A 15,443-nucleotide genomic window follows, 5' to 3' on the forward strand; every position below is an offset into this window, starting at 1 on the left:
AGAGTTCTGAAAACAACACACACATATTATTACACCAACGCCGTGATGACGAGCCCGCTGAGAGGTGCACCCGCCCACCCAGGTGTGTGTCACAGAACTCACCGTTAGGATTGTAGGCTCCATACGCAATGAGCAGACAGGAGAAGCCGAAACAGGTGCTATGAAGACAGAAATTAGAAATAAAACGTACATTAAATACATTAAACTGTTCATAATGGACAGACTAGTAAGTGGAAAGACAAGGATGTAAACCGTTCCCCGACAGCATTTTACATGTTCAGACCTCACAATAAAACCTGTCCCTTTTTTGCACCTCAATAAACCCTTAAATGGACATTGTAATTAAATTAGAATGAAGGTAAATTAAGCAAGAAATGAAGTAGATTTTTCTTTCTTTTTTTCTTTCTCTTTCTCCAATTTTCTGTTTTTCTCCCCGTCCCAATTTAGTCGCCGTGCCAATTCCCCCCCTCCCCTACCTGGCTGCTGTATGCATGTTCTCCTATGAGTCGGTACAAGGGCGTCCCGAAGCCGACCGCACGCTTCCTCCGATACGTGCGGCGACTGCCAGTGACGTCTTTTCACTTGACGTCTTTTTTCTGAGGCTCGCGCCAGCCGCGGCTCCACCCCTTCCTCGATGAGTTACATTGATGAGCGCGCTCCTTTTCCAAAAGTTTAACTAGTTTCAACTTTATGAGCTGGGAGCGCTCCGCCAAAAACGCTGCCGCCCAGAGCTCATAAAACGCGAGGCGCGTCGCTGGGAAGAGGAGCGCGCCTGTCGCTTCTCCAGCATAGAAATGAATGACAGAAAGGAGCTGACAACTCATAAAACGTCCCCTATGGACACAAGCCCTAATACTGCCAATTGTATTAGTATGAATGACCAGCCAAGCTGGTAGCAACGCCGAGAGCTGGGCTCGAACCCAGCATCTCCTGCATTGGTGACGAGAGCGCAATCTCCGCTACGCCACCTGACCGCCTTGAAATGAAGTAGAATTTAAGTGGAATTGTGCATGAACTAATTAAAATAAATCAGCAAAAGCCATTAATCGTAGCCTTAAAAAAATATTACAACTCCTTAATTTACCATGATATTACTGATTAAGGTGTTTAACCCTTGACTAAAATGTAACACGTAAACTTTTTGGGAAATTAGCTTATTTGAGTTAGACAAGCAGATACTGTTGTTTTTTTTGAAAAACTGGGCTTTTGAGGTGATGAAATCACTGGGCCAGGCAGCAGTAGTTCGGCAATATTTTTTTATATATCTGCTTATAAAACAAAAATGTCACGTGGTAAATACACAGGTCACAACATGTTTACAGGAACGTTTTGGAGTTGTATTTGGAGTGTATTTCGTGACTGTTGGGAACTAGGCTACACTGGCACACCTACTTGCTAAGCTAACAGTGCGGCTGTTCCCTAAGCCTAATGCATGCACAGAGAATAAAAGGATATGTATCTATCTGCTTGTCTAACTCCAGGGTAGATGGCAAATAAGCAAATTTCCCAAAAAGTTGGCGTGTTCCTTTAAGCATTTTTAAACAATGTTAAGGCATTTTGAGGGGTTCCCTGGCCTAGTGTGTGGTGCTTCTGACGAAGGCAGCTGATTTCACAGCTGAAACGTCAAGGTAAAAAAAGTGGTACTAGTCTATACATATGCAGTTTATAATCCCTCAAATAACTATGGTAACCTTTAAACCAGGCTTCCCCAGTTGTGGGTTAAATTAGGCACTCTATCCTTAGCATTCCATTACATCATCACCATGGACATCTTGGTAGGCAAACATCAGGTCATTGCAATTAAATCATGTATCATTTATGTACTGTATACTTTCAGTCCATTACAAAATGACAACAGGAATGGTCCTCATACTGCATATCGCTGCTGGCGGGACAAAACCTCGTAACTTGATTTTTTATTTTTTTTATCAACTCAGTAGATCATCCTCCATGTGTGTGTGGTTTTACAAAGTCTACACAATGGGAAAGCATTAAACCAATCATCTGTCTAAACCTCGTAACTCTATTCGCCCTCAAATCTGTGTTCGTTTTTTTCATCTGCAGAAAAGTTGGGTTTTTGGAGTTACAAGGTTTTGTCCCGCCAGCAGCGATATTCTATATTAGGGCTGACCCCTATTAGTCGACTAATCGGTCGAAAGGAGCCGTAGTCGACTGCCAACCTCTTAGTCGAATTAAAAATTAATTCTTTCCAAAAGAAAAGAGGCCTAGAAGCGTGGTTAATGCTAATGGCACACATACCAGAGGCTAACTGCCTACGAAAACAGGCACAGAGGCACTGAAAGAGGATTTCACCCATCTAATGAACACACTAGACTAGACAAATATCAAGATGTATCCATCAGTGGACCAATTACATGCTTTTGCAGAGGACAAGAAGCCTTCAGTCGACTCCTTCAGACATTATCAAATGATCAAATCTAGTGCAAATATCAAATCAGTTGTCGATTAAGTTTCTAGATGATGCTCCTCTTGAAAATGTCGATGAATATAAGTATCTGGGTCTTTGGCTTGATTCTCAACTCACCTTCAAGTCACATATTGATGCTGTGATGAAGAAAACAAATTGTAGCCTGAGAATATTGTATCGTTCTATTAACTGTTTTTCTCTTCAGGTTAGGAAAAGAATCATTATACAGCTGGTACTTCCAATAATGGATTACGCAGACATAGTCTATCAAAACACCACACTAACAAATCTCCGTCCTTTAAATGTTACTTATAATAGTGGTTGCAGATTTATATTGAGGTGTCCTTATAGAACCCATCACTGTCTTATGTTTGAGTTGTTAAACTGGCTTTCTCCCCAATTCAGAAGACATTTTCATTGGTTGCTTTTTGTTTACAAATGTATTTACTTTAATTATCCCCCCTATCTAAAGCAGTTCTTAACACCATACTGTATAGTTCAACTTATAATTTAAGACACACGGATCTTCCTTTCTTTAGTATACCTCGAACCATCAAAGCTATCGGTCGACTTGCCTTTAAATATAAAGCACCAGCTGATTGGAACAAACTGCCTAGTTCACTCAGATCTCTTACTTCTTACCGGTTATTCAAGATATCTTTGTTCACTCATCTACAGACTACTTGCACCTGTTATTGATTGTCGTTTTCAGATCAAATTATTATTTTGTTTGTGTTTTATAAGGGAACATATATATATATATTGGTGATCCTCTTGGGATGAATCAGTGTGGATTGTGGGAGTGAGCTTGGGAGAGCGTCTGTCAGAGTATAAGTGCATTTGTTGTCTTGTTTTTTGTTTTGTTATGTATTGTATTGTATTGTATGTTTTGTATCCTATGTTAAGGACCCCCTCGAAAACGAGATAGCATATCTCAAGGGGTTTATCCTTCAAATAAATTTCAAATTAAGCACCCCCCACAGCCCAAATGGAATGATTAAAAAAAAGTTTTATTTTTTATTTTTTATATATTATACTTTTTTTTTTTTTTTCGACCAACAGTCGAATAACGGCAAATTTTTGCCTATCATAGTCGACCATCCAAATCCTTAGTCGGGGACAGCCCTATTCTATATCCTTCCAAATTATATTTTTGAGACTTACAAACCTGCATACTGTATGGAAAATGCAAATAATAAAAAGATACTGTAATAATAAAGTGACTGAAAGTGAGTGAAAACACCACTGAGTTGTGTTTATTAACCTGGGCCATTGCAAGATCATGAGATCACACAAGAATCCATCTAGTCAGACTTCAAGTTATGCCCAAACCACAGTGGAGGAACTACTGCCGGCTACGGGCAAAGACACTCTGCCAGGTGCTGGTCCTATTCCAAACAGTTTAGAAGGACCACCTCTCAGATGGTTCTGCGTAGCAGACCATCTGCTGGGGTCAGGTTGTGTGTTTATGACATTGCTCCATGTTGGTATATGAAAAAGCACGACAATCTATCTCCACCCCACTTTCTCCATCCTACCTGCCCAGCAGGCGTAGCTTGCGTGGCCCATATTTGTCCATGACGATGCCCAGGGGCAGGGTGATGGCTGACAGCAGGAAGGAACCCACGGTGAAGGCCAGGTTCAGCATCTTGTCCTGCTCCTTACAGATCAACCAGCCGTTCATCCTCATGAGACCATCCACAGGGAGCAGGGGTCTCACCACCACCCCGTCTCCCAGGCCCACCGCTCCCCCCTCGGGCTCGATCTCGTAGTCATAGTCGTTGTACTCGTTGTACACTGTCGGGGTCACCGGCGGTAGAGACGTGGTGGTGTTGTAGGCTGAGCTGTTGTAGGCTGGGAGGGAGGAGAGGAGGGAGGATGAACAAAAGGTTGATGTTAGATGTGTTTCTGTGGATTAATGAAGGGGACAGTTTATTAACTCTTTACAGCCTGGTAGGGGTGTAACGGTACACAAAAACCACGGTACGGTACGTACCTCGGTTTTGAAGTCAAGGTTATGGCTTTTCGGTACAGTGGGGGAAAGTTTGGCTTTCCATGTTCCACTCATTTACATTTTACATTTAGTCATTTAGCTGACGCTTTTATCCAAAGCGACTTACAAGTTCTGTACGACAAGCCATCAGGAAGAGCACAACTCTATCAGCTGAGTAACAATGTTCATCAAAGTGTTGAGTGCTACAGTGTAGGTTAGTTTATTAGGACAAGTGCATGACAGTATGGTTAGTTAGGGTTAGATTTTTTTTTTTTTTTTTTATTCAGATAATGGTTGAAGAAGTGAGTCTTTAGTCGACGGCGAAAGATTGGACGTGTTTCGGCTGTCCTAACTGGGGTGGGTAGTTCATTCCACCATTGTGGGGCAAGGACTGAGAATAGGCGACTTCTCTTTGATGACCCTCCCGGAGCTTGGATAGGAGTAGGTCTGAGGCGGCCAGAAGATGCAGAGCGTAGGGGTCTTGAGGGTGTGTAGTTAGAGACCATTGACCGGAGGTAGGCGGGAGCAGTTCCCTTTGCCGCACGGTATGCTAGGTCAAGGGCCTTGAAGCGGATTCGTGCAGCAATGGGGAGCCAGTGCAGGTCCCTAAGAAGTGGGGTGACATGGGCCGACTTCGGTAGGTTTGAGATCAGGCGGGCCGCTGCGTTCTGAATGAGTTGAAGAGGCTTAGTGGCAGTGGCCGGGAGGCCAGCGAGCAGTGCGTTGCAGTAGTCGAGGCGGGAGATGACTGTTGATTGGACGAGGAGTTGGGTGGCTTCTTTTGTCAGGAAGGGGCGTATCCTTCTGACGTTGCTCAGGAGGAATCGGCAGGTTCTGGTTGTCGCTGCGATGTGAGCAGAGAAGTTCAACTGGTCGTCGAGGACAACACCAAGGTTCTTGGCGGTCGGGGACGCGGTCACAGCTGCATTCTCGACTGTGATGGAAAGGTCGGTCAGGGGGGAGGATTTGGCCGGCAGGTGGAGCAATTCTGTTTTGCTTAGGTTCAGTTTGAGGTGGTTGGTCGTCATCCAGGCGGAGATGTCGGACAGACAGGCCGAGATCCGCTCAGAGACGTGGATATCTGAGGGAGGGAAGGAGAGGAAGAGTTGAGTATCGTCGGCATAACAGTGGTAGGAGAAGCCATGAGACGTGATAATGTTACCCAGTGATTTAGTGTAGAGGGAGAAGAGAAGGGGTCCTAAAACCGAGCCCTGGGGGACACCCGTCCGCAGGGGGCGGGTGGCCGACAGGGTCCCTCTCCATGACACTTGGTAGGAGCGGTCATTGAGGTATGATGACAACCATGTCAGCGCAGAGCCAGCCACTCCCATTCCTGCGAGGGCCGCGAGGAGGATCTGGTGGTTGACTGTGTCGAAGGCTGCAGATAGATCTAGGAGAATCAGGACAGAGGAGAGGCCTTTCGCTTTTGCTAAGTGAAGTGCCTCTGTGACCGCAATGAGGGCTGTCTCTGTGGAGTGACCAGTCCTGAAGCCTGACTGATTAGGGTCTAGGAGGTCATTCTGTAAGAGATAAGCAGTAAGTTGGTTGGATACAGCACGTTCAAGTGTTTTAGAAAGGAAGGAGAGAAGAGAGACAGGACGGTAGTTGCCTATGACGGTAGGGTTCAGGGATGGTTTTTTTATGAGGGGCGTGACTCTGGCTTGTTTTAGGGAGGTGGGGACCACCCCCGAGTTGAGTGAGGAGTTGATGGTTGCAGTTAGGAATGGGAGGATGTCTGGTGCTATGGACTGGAGGAGTGGGGAAGGTAGCCGGTCCAGCTGGCATGTAGTCGGACGGTTCGACGTTACCAGTGTCAGGGTCTCGGCTTCTGTAATGGGAGAGAAAGATGACAGAGTGAAGGATGAGGTTCTCGATTCAGCAGGGGTGATGTAGTGTGCAGTAACTAATTGTACTTGTAGGGCTGTCAACGAATATTCTATATTGAAATAAATAATCGAAAATAAGAAAATAAAAAATAATTATATTAGATTGTGAAAAAAACAGCGCCCGGTGGGCAGTCATTAGTGGTTAACATACCGTTGTATTCGTTCGGTACACTACACAGCCGTTTGGTACGGTACGGTACACATTGAAGCGGTTCGGTACGGATACGTGTACATTTACACCCCTACAGCCTGGTGTTTGTCAGCAACTTCCCACTTCGACACTTAAAGGGGCATTTCACTTGCTATGGTCTTTAGTTGTAGATTTATTATTTATTTATTCATATCGATGAACATGTAAACGCTAAGCATGTAAATACGCCTGATTATGGCCAGAGGCTAATTTCCATCTGTAGTCCGTTGGCAGGTTGTCAGTAATGCACTTGAATTGTAAAGTGGTGGAATATATGTAAGGGATAATGTATAGCTACGAGGTCATTGTCGCAAAATAATTGACCGACACAGAGTTTAAAATACCGAGCCGCCTCGGCGAGGTGTTTTAAACGTCAGTGAAGGTCAATTATTTTGCGATGATGACCGAGTATAGCTATACATTATGCCGCTTATTACATGGCTAACTTACTAACAATATACCTAATTAATTTGACAAATCGCAGTTGTTCTGTGGCTCTGTCAGCCCAAATAAAGTGATTATTATTATCGTGGGCAGCCCGGCAGGTGTGTCTGATTGGCTGCACTGAAACAGTGTGTGTCAGTGGGGCTTGATTACTCCAGCTGCGAAAAACAATAATCACCGGTGGTTATCGAAAAAATAATTCACCGCTGTCGGGGGCTATTGACCAATCACAAGCAAGCATTTCGGCGAATGTGAAAACGCCATGTAATAATGCATGTTAATTGTAGAATGTACATTGCCCCTTTGCACCATTTTTCTTTGCTGTACTAAGTATACAATATAAAATAACTTGAAAAGCATTTCTTATAACGTTAACCCTACATAAATCTTGAGGCTAACCTATTGTATTCTTATCTACATCGTTTCATTGAACTGTAATAAATAAATTGTTCACACTAACTACAAAACTAAACGTACTGTATATAAAATGGAAATCATTAAACATAGTGAGAGGAGGGTGCTACAGGTGAGAGGAGGGTGCTACAGGTGAGAGGAGGGTGCTACGGGTGAGAGGAGGGTGCTACAGGTGAGAGGAAGGTGCTACAGGTGAGAGGAGGGTGCTACAGGTGAGAGGAGGGTGCTACGGGTGAGAGGAGGGTGCTACAGGTGAGAGGAGGGTGCTACAGGTGAGAGGAGGGTGCTACGGGTGAGAGGAGGGTGCTACAGGTGAGAGGAGGGTGCTACAGGTGAGAGGAGGGTGCTACGGGTGAGAGGAGGGTGCTACAGGTGAGAGGAGGGTGCTACAGGTGAGAGGAGGGTGCTACAGGTGAGAGGAGGGTGCTACAGGTGAGAGGAGGGTGCTACAGGTGAGAGGAGGGTGCTACGGGTGAGAGGAGGGTGCTACAGGTGAGAGGAGGGTGCTACAGGTGAGAGGAGGGTGCTACAGGTGAGAGGAGGGTGCTACAGGTGAGAGGAGGGCGGTGCAGGTGAGAGGAGGGTGCTACAGGTGAGAGGAGGCAGTGCAGGTGAGAGGAGGGTGCTACAGGTGAGAGGAGGGTGCTACGGGTGAGAGGAGGGTGCTACAGGTGAGAGGAGGGCGATGCAGGTGAGAGGAGGGTGCTACAGGTGAGAGGAGGCAGTGCAGGTGAGAGGAGGGTGCTACGGGTGAGAGGAGGGTGCTACAGGTGAGAGGAGGGTGCTACAGGTGAGAGGAGGGTGCTACGGGTGAGAGGAGGGTGCTACGGGTGAGAGGAGGGTGCTACAGGTGAGAGGAGGGTGCTACGGGTGAGAGGAGGGTGCTACGGGTGAGAGGAGGGTGCTACAGGTGAGAGGAGGGTGCTACGGGTGAGAGGAGGGTGCTACAGGTGAGAGGAGGGTGCTACAGGTGAGAGGAGGGTGCTACAGGTGAGAGGAGGGTGCTACAGGTGAGAGGAGGGCGGTGCAGGTGAGAGGAGGGTGCTACAGGTGAGAGGAGGGTGCTACAGGTGAGAGGAGGGTGCTACAGGTGAGAGGAGGGTGCTACAGGTGAGAGGAGGGTGCTACGGGTGAGAGGAGGGTGCTACAGGTGAGAGGAGGGTGCTACAGGTGAGAGGAGGGTGCTACAGGTGAGAGGAGGGTGCTACAGGTGAGAGGAGGGTGCTACAGGTGAGAGGAGGGTGCTACAGGTGAGAGGAGGGTGCTACAGGTGAGAGGAGGGTGCTACAGGTGAGAGGAGGGTGCTACAGGTGAGAGGAGGGTGCTACAGGTGAGAGGAGGGTGCTACAGGTGAGAGGAGGGCGGTGCAGGTGAGAGGAGGGTGCTACAGGTGAGAGGAGGGTGCTACAGGTGAGAGGAGGGTGCTACAGGTGAGAGGAGGGTGCTACAGGTGAGAGGAGGGTGCTACGGGTGAGAGGAGGGTGCTACAGGTGAGAGGAGGGTGCTACAGGTGAGAGGAGGGTGCTACAGGTGAGAGGAGGGTGCTACAGGTGAGAGGAGGGCGGTGCAGGTGAGAGGAGGGTGCTACAGGTGAGAGGAAGGTGCTACAGGTGAGAGGAGGGTGCTACAGGTGAGAGGAGGGTGCTACAGGTGAGAGGAGGGTGCTACAGGTGAGAGGAGGGTGCTACAGGTGAGAGGAGGGTGCTACAGGTGAGAGGAGGGTGCCAAAATCACACTATAGCATGACCGCCAGGCTATTACTGCTTATAGTAGTAGATTATTTCATAAGATCACTGCAAACGAAAGGAAGGGCTGACCTTCAAAGCTTTTTTTGGCCGTCGAAGCTTCTGGGCCCAAGATTAGATTTTAATTCGAAGCTTCGACAATAAAAAATAAATACATTTTTTTATTTACATTTTTTCTTATGTTGTGGGACTTGTACAGCACTTTGGTCAACGTTGTTGTTTTTAAATGTGCTCTATAAAATAAAGTGGATTGGATTGGATTGGATTAATTAATTTAATTAATAATGAGTCGGGAGCTGCGCTGCCTGGGCGGCTGCTCTCCGTTACACAGCCCAACAACATTACATTACATAATTATGTTGCAACCTTCGTCTATAAAGCAAACAATTATATAAATATTTATATGTAGTTAATAGAGACAAAGGCAGAATTAGACTTAATTAAGCACGTTTTATTAAGACATGTTTGTATATGGGTCGGGACACTGCTGCTGACTGGGTGTCTTATCAAACACAGGTAAAACTAAAAATACTATATAGATAATTGTCAGTGCTGTAAAGTTTAAACCTTTTTAAATCTTAGACAAACGAAACACTTTGCTTTTATGAAATATTGTAAACCGTCATTTGAGGCTTTATAAAAGCAGCAAGTTGTATTCAACACAGAGAGGATCTGAGGAATCTCCATGTGCTTGTTGTAGTTAACAAAGAGAGGCAGAGTTAATGAGGCGTATGACGTCCGTTGCATTGGAGGCGCAAGATTTTGCAGGTAAAAAAAAATAATAATAAAAAATGATTGTTCCATTTCATGTCAGGGACCCGATGGACATCAATACTGGAAATCGCGATTAGACAATTTGAATATTCATTTTGGGGTACCTAGCAAAGGTAAGGAAAGGACTATATGCCATCAAGCCTACTTTGATCCTACAATGATTTCACATCGATTGCAACGATCAACGTATGTAGTATTCAAAACGTATGCCGTTGCTGACGATCAGAGCATCACAAAACGACCCCCCCCCCCCCCGTTGGATGCCTTCATGATGAAACATAATACCTATTATATACCTTTGATTTGGAAATATTATCGTGTCCAGGCGAGCAACGCGAACTACTTTCGCAAAATGCACATAGCGCTCCATAACTTGAACGTATACATGATAAAATGAACTATTTTTTACATATTGGACTACAAATAGTGTCTGTCAAATGAGCCGGACTATTTTCTCCATAGCTATAATATAGAATATGAATAGATCCGCAAAGATCATGAAATGTCGTGAAAATAGGCAATGGAAAGCTGGCGCTAGAGAGCAGAGATGGGTGCTGGCTAGGGCTGCAACGATTAGTCGACATAATCGACGATGTCGATTATAAAAAAATCGTTGACGAGGAATTGTTGCGTCGATTAGTCATTACAAAAATTTAAAAATAAAATATTATAATTTTTTTTTTTTTTTTTTTTGCACTACCTATCTTTGTGAAAGTGGCTTCTCAGCTCTGGTCCAGCCAGCTGAAGACTTCTTAGTTTAACATAACAGACCAACAGTAAGTTTGGGGGAACTAATGGGATAACTGGGGATGTTGTTTGGTCCTGACAAGAGTCTCAAAGCAACTCTGAGGTCATGCTCAATGTCCAATCTGTTCCTCTGCTCTGTCTTCAGCTGGACCAGAGCTGAGAAGCCACTTTCACAAAGATAGGTAGTGCAAAAAATTAAAAATAAATAAAAATTATATATTTTATATTTTTTTTATATAATTGTTTTTCGATTAGTCGACTAATCGAAAAAATAATCGACAGATTAGTCGACTACCAAAATAGTCATTAGTTGCAGCCCTAGTGCTGGCTATGGCGTTGAATGAGTTAATCAAACAAAAGCCTAACTTTCAGTCATAAGACCTTCACCAGGCCTTGTATTATTGCTTATAACATTTGTTTTACGAACAATTAATTGTTAACGCTTACTTTTGCTGTTTTGCAATTGTAGGATGAGTATACGAGAATATTATATTAATTAGAGTGCATCATCAGGAGATTCCGTTACTCATCCAGTCGCAATGCAAGATCTGAACTAACTGTGGTATTATCGACATCAGTAAGCAATAATGATGAGCAATAAGCAATAACAACGGGTGATGGTGATCAACTAGCAAGTGATTATCATTATATGACGACTGCGGCCAATGAGCGGTTGCGTTGGGCCATGTGGGGGCCGGCGAGACACGGCATGAGAATACTGTGACTATGCAGAAACATAACGTCACATGAATAAACACTTTGTAAGATGGGGGGCTTTGTGTATAGCAGGGCAAATGTGCAGGGAGTCGGGACTCACCCTATCTGTGTACGTGCGTGGGCTGGGTTCAGGTTAGCCTGACACCTCAGACCCAGCTGGCTTGTGTATATTCCATGGGTCTGACATGTTCAGCTATACCTACTGTCCCACAGGGCTGTTATCCTGTGAATTCTTGGCTGTGTGTTACAGCTCCCTGTCACTGGGTTAACCCTTTCACTACCACACTACCAAAGGGTTAACCCTTTCTCACGGCGACAATACAGAGGGTTAACCCTTTCACTGTCACGTGACAAAGGGTTAACCCTTTCACAACCACACTACAGCAGGTTAACCCTTTCACTACCGTGTCACTACCACACTACCGGTTAACCGTCTGTAGTGTGGTAGTGAAAGGGTTAATGTCTGAGGCAGACAGCTCTGCTCATTCACAAGATCCTGCCATAGCATCAGCTGGTCGTCACATGTATGCACGTGCGCACACACACACACACACACACACGCACGCACACACACACACACACACACACACACACACACACACACGCACACACACACACACACACACACACACACACACACACACACAGACACACGCACACACACACACACACACACGCACACACACACACACACACACACACGTGCGCGCGCACACACACGCACGGCCACATTTTCATGCTTTGTGGGGACATTCCATCGAAATACACTCATTCCCTAACCCCTTTCCCTAACCTTAACCACAATCACTACATGCCTAACCCTAACCCTAACCATAACCCCAATTCACTAACCCTACTCCTAACCCCTGACCCTGAAAGAGCCCCTAGTCCTTGTAGAGGCAACTTTCTGGGTCCCCCCCCCCCCCCCCCCACACACACGCACACATGCGCAGTACAGTATACATACAGTATATTAGACACACACACACAGTTCTAACTAGTGACCCATAACGTCACACAACGACTCACACATTACAACAGGTCACTGGTCCTTGAACGAGCACTGAACCTGACCGAGTACATGTGTTTAACAAACTTTATTATCTAAAGATAGTATATTTATATTAAGAGATATTAATATGGTGTTGAGAGCATCCCAGGCCATCAGGATGCTCCATGACTCTATGTAACATCATCGACCCATCCATCTACACTCATTGCACACACATCCACATGCACACACTCACTTTAAACAAACACTCACAAGCACTACATTCATACATTTTATTTTATGCTGCTGGAGTGTGGGGTTTTGATGATGCACCTGAATGTAATGCGATCAAGAACTGGGCCATAAGATACTTTTTAGGAGTCCATAAATACACACCAAAAGGGGCTATAGAAGGGGACATTGGGTGGGACTCTTGCTTGGTCAAGCAAAAAGGTGAAATGGTGAGGTTATGGAACCGCCTGGTCCAGCTGCCAAATGGCAGGGTGACAAAAAAGATTTTTAATTGGGACAGAGCACACGGTCATCCCTGGTCAAGAGAGATGTCCATGATTTTTTCTTCTACTGACTTGAGTATGATTTTTATGAACAATTTGCAGTGTAAGGTTCACATAATTAAAACAAAATTATCAACAATCCATCAGGATAAGTGGATGGTGGAGATTTGGAAAAAACCTAAACTTAGAAAATATGTTGCAATTAAAAATGAGTATTTTACTGAACCTTATGTAATGTTAAACTTAAAGAGAAGACGGAGGTCTCTGTGTGCCCAGTTGAGGTCTGGCACCCTGCCATTGGCGGTGGAAGTGGGTAGATTCCAGGGTAAACCTGAGGAGGAGCGGTTGTGTGTTCTGTGTGATCTGGGAGTGGTGGAGGATGAATATCATTTTGTTTTTTATTGCCCTTTGTACACCACTCTGAGGAGGGCTTTATTTGAGAAAATTCAAATTGTAAACCCAGATTTGTTTTGGCAGTCTGAGAGTTGTATGTTGAGTTGTTTTTTTGTGGAGGACATCTTCGGTTTTGCAGGATTTTTGGAGAAGGCATGGCACCTGAGACAAAACACACTGTATCCTATATAATTGTATTTGAATTCACCTTGTTTTTCTGTTTATTTACATTGAGTACAGCTTGTGTTATATTACGTTTTATTGTGTTTTCTTGTATTTTTTTATGGCCATCTTGGTCTATATCATTTGTTAAGTAATTGGTAAAGTATATTATTACCGTACTTTTCGGACTATAAGCCGCGGCTTTTTCCCCCATTTTTCGACCCTGCGGCTTATATAACGGTGCAGCTTATATGTGACTCGACGTGACCAAACCCAAAAATTTTAAAATCGAAATATTGCTTTTTTGACTGCATTGAAATGTTATTGATCTGTTCCCTTATTTGCTAAACTTAATACAACTTGTAAATGAGTTAATTCTTGTTATTTGTCAGACAGTATTGTGTCCCAATGCTAATTACATATGGTAATTAAACATTAAAAACACCTGCGGCTTATAGTCCAGTGCGGCTTATATATGTACACATCATTCAATTTAGCTGCTGCGGCTTATATTCAGGTGCGGCTTATAGTGCGAAAAGTACGGTATATACTTATTGTTATGTGTCTTGTAAGCCCATATGGGCTGGGCATACATCTGTATGTAAGACACGAAAATAAAAAATATCAAATCAAATCAAATCAAATCATACCTCATTTGCATTTGCACCTTGCCTTAAAAAAGTGTTTGTACCTCATTGTCTGCATTTGTACTTCATTGTACCTAGATTGTACTTAGGTTGTACTTTAGCTTGTGTATTGTATATTGTATAGTGTTATTCCTCTTTTACTTACTTTTTTACTGTATGAAGCACATTCTCAGGGGCTCATACAAAACCAAGCATTTCAATGTAATGTACCTTATACGTGACAAATAAAAACAAACTTGAACTTGTGTCACAGTTAAAGACAATAAAGGATGTGATTATATCATATTCACACCCCAAGTGATTTGGATTGACTTGCCCTGCAAATACAAAAAGAAAAACGGATTATATGGTTCAGTGCAAAGGGCTCAATTTACAACATACTGAAACTACCTGAATTCAAATGACACATTCTAAACCAAAAAACACTGTATACACTGTACTGTACACTCTTCCTACCATATATGAACTACTGTGCGGAGGTGTGGGGTAATACCTACAAAAGCACTCTACAGCCAATATGCACCATGCAAAAAAAAGCAATAAGAATAATCAACAATGTAGGATATTATGAACACACCAATAACTTATTTATAAAGCTACAAACATTGAAATGTATGGTCCTAGTTGATTCCAAAACTGCCCTCATTGTATACAAAGCCAGATACAAACTAATCCCAGGCAACATTCAAAAATGGTTCAGAGACAGGGAAGGAGAATATAACTTAAGAGGGAGAGGGGATCTTAAACAACCAATGGTACACACTACGCTGAACAGCATGTGCATATCGGTGTGTGGAGTGAAGTTGTGGAATAATTTACCTGAATACATCAAACTGAGTATACATATGGCACAATTTAAAAAGCAGCTTAAAAATACACATTAGAGAAATACAGAAATGAGTAATGAGGATAAACAAAGTTATGTTATATTGTGTTATGTAGTGCTGTACTGTATTCACTGCTGTCAAGTGAATCAAGTTTTTTTTCTTTTCGTACTATAAGTACAAGTATATTCTATATTGTATTATACAAAATTATGTTATATCTAGTCAAATTAATGGAAGAACTAATGTAAATGTAAGGGGGTAGGGATCAATAAGCTTAGCTTCCCTCTACTCCTTTTTTGGACATGTCTGCTAACTAAAAAACATTGCTCTTGACTTTTTGTTTATAATTCCTTTTTTTAATGTTTTTTTAATTTTCAATTTTTGTTGTTGTTATGATTGTTCTGTTTGACGGAGCTAGATACCGTGATTTGTTTGGAGGAATATGGAGAATACATGTTCAAAAATAAACTTTTTCATTCATTCATTCAAATGTAGCAAACCCCACTCACCTGGTCACCAAAGTTGGTGAAAACAAATGCTAAGCATTATTTGTAAAATGCGCAGTGTGTC

General features: G+C 43.6%; 1 pseudogene across 1 annotated transcript in view; it reads right to left on the bottom strand.

Annotated features, from left to right (window-relative positions):
* The window catches only part of LOC311233391 (large neutral amino acids transporter small subunit 4-like), a 61,632-nt pseudogene that overhangs the window by 29,184 nt on the left and 17,005 nt on the right, over positions 1 to 15,443 (bottom strand). Inside the window, exons 2-4 of the transcript in view lie at positions 3,967 to 4,282; positions 103 to 158; positions 1 to 6 (exon numbers count right to left, since the gene is read on the bottom strand). The exon at positions 1 to 6 is cut by the window's left edge and continues 71 nt beyond it. The product of the transcript in view is annotated as a large neutral amino acids transporter small subunit 4-like (transcript). The remainder of the gene's footprint in view (positions 7 to 102; positions 159 to 3,966; positions 4,283 to 15,443) is intronic.

The sequence above is a fragment of the Notolepis coatsorum genome (genome assembly GCF_963971535.1).
Source record: "Notolepis coatsorum genome assembly, chromosome: 8".
Classification (NCBI taxonomy): Eukaryota; Metazoa; Chordata; class Actinopteri; order Aulopiformes; family Paralepididae; genus Notolepis; species Notolepis coatsorum.